Raw genomic sequence first — 2,340 nt, forward strand, 5'->3', positions numbered from 1 at the left:
GCTCCTTTTTTGGTCTCATACCACTAGATCAAATGTAAAGCATTTTCTCTCACTAGTGTTCCCAGCTGTTCTTTAAAGGTGTGTAGATTTGTTGAGAATATTAAAGCGCAAACAGCATCATGGAGACCAAGAAAAATATCCGATAGGCCACTGGAAAAAAATATGTAGAGGATTTTATACCAGGCTGATGATCTAAACCTATACTGTTATGAAGCTCTTACTGTGAATTGTTTTGTCCAATATCTTAAATTAAAAAGTAAATCACACAGCTACAGATCTACCTATAGGGTTTGGTCAGATGAAACCAATATGAATCATTTAGGCCTTGATGAAAATCTGTAGCTGAAAAGAAACATGCAGTGCTATGACTTTCATTATGTGCAAAATGTTTTTCTTTAGCAAGAACAGGGAAGCTGGTAAGACTTGATGTTGAAATTGGAGGAGATAAAAAAGCCCTGAAAAAAAGGGGAAGGGAATAAAAATGTATTGGAGATTGACTTGTAAGCAAGAGAATCACCTTAGAATGAAGGCTTTGGATTAAATCATAATAATTTTTGAATGTAAAATTTCCAGACCTATATCCGATTCAAAATCTCTTGAAAGATTTATGCTGCAGTTCAAAGAGGCTCTCAGCTTTGCAAAACGAAACTATAAAGAATAGTTCATTCTGCATATACTGTATTCATAGCTGGTACAGATATACTCCAAAAACATGCATCAGTAAGTGCTGTGAGAGATGATTTTACAACAAATTAATCCATCAACATATAGTACAAGTACATGCAACACTCCAAAATGCTAAATGAGTACCAAAAAACAATAATAATGTGTTTACTTTTCCTTCAACTTCACAATTATCCCCTACAGTAAATTATTCTTACCACAACAAATCCCTTCAGAATACATTGGATTCTTACAGTATTAATACCATTCTGACTTATTGTAAACGTCACAGTCACACCTAATTTTAAATTCAATATTAAAGTCAGGTATAACTGTCAACCTTGCAGTTAAAATTCAGTTTAATTTATTTGAAGACATAGAACATAAATACAGACATGAAAATATTACATTTACAGCTTTCTAGCATGTTTATAATTAGTACTAGTTTCTATGTGATAAGATGCAAAACTATATGGGGTTAGAGGTCAGACGGTACACTCATTGTCAACAATGAATAAATGTCGCATTTTTTTAGCTTTCAAGTATGTATTAAAACCTTTATTTTTCCAGGATAGAATTTTACAAAAAAAACCCATCTTTAACCACGTTTAAGAACATCTTTTGGCCAGGTCATTGCATAACATTGTCATCAGAAACCCTACTTCTTTGCAAACTGTGGTTTCTTTTTAACAGCATTAAAGAATTTGTTTGGGCAGATCAATGTTTAGAACAAAGGACATTTAAGGAGCTTGTAAAACACTTAAGAAGCACAACTACTCTTTGATTAAGAAGCAGAGCCTGATGAAAATGATGCAAGTCCTTTGGAGGCAGTTTTAATCAGCTATAGATCTGAACATTATCAGCTTAAACAACAGTAATCAAGTATGAATTAATCAACTTATCTCAAGTTTCCAAAGGTTGGACCAAGTCGAGACTTAGAAAATCATAGGTAAGTCTGAAGTCTTTGTAGCCAAGTCTAAAGTCATGTGAGAAGTTAAGACTGGAAGGTTGCCACATTCGAGAAACAAGATCTGCAAGTCCCCAGTCAGATCCAGGTTCAATTTTAAATTTCAAGTCCTTAGGAAGTCATAATGAGAAATCTCTGAGACGTTAATGATGTTAGAAAACAAATGTACAAATCAATATTTTATTTTAACTATTATTAGATTTACTATCGTAAATGAAAGCTCTGTGTTTACACCTTGCAGCTTCCTCTCTGGTTCTTTTCCTGAGGAGCGATCGCTCGGAACAAACTCTTTATAAAACACTTCATAATGTATATGTATTAAATAACCATTAGACATGACAACAGAAATTGACAGAAATTATAAACTTACTCAGATTAGAGAAGTTTTTTAGAGCAGCTTACCAACCTGGCCAAATCACAGTTAAAGAAGCATTTTATACAACTACAGTATGCCACATCATTACATCATAAAAGTTTGTAAATGAAGAGACTTCCATGGCTCCAGCCCTATCAAAATATTACACTGCGTTATGAGATCAGTGACACACCTCTCCATTCCTGCATACACTATATATCCCATGCACCATTTTTTTTCCTTTGGTACATTCTCCTCCTTTGACTATTTGAGCTGATGTAACGAGTACATTTCTATACTGTCAGATCAATCAATGAATCAATGAATCAATGAATGAATCAATCAATCAATCAAT

Source organism: Cyprinodon variegatus, unplaced genomic scaffold (genome assembly GCF_000732505.1).
Source record: "Cyprinodon variegatus isolate N-32 unplaced genomic scaffold, C_variegatus-1.0 Scaffold236, whole genome shotgun sequence".
NCBI classification, from domain to species: domain Eukaryota; kingdom Metazoa; phylum Chordata; class Actinopteri; order Cyprinodontiformes; family Cyprinodontidae; genus Cyprinodon; species Cyprinodon variegatus.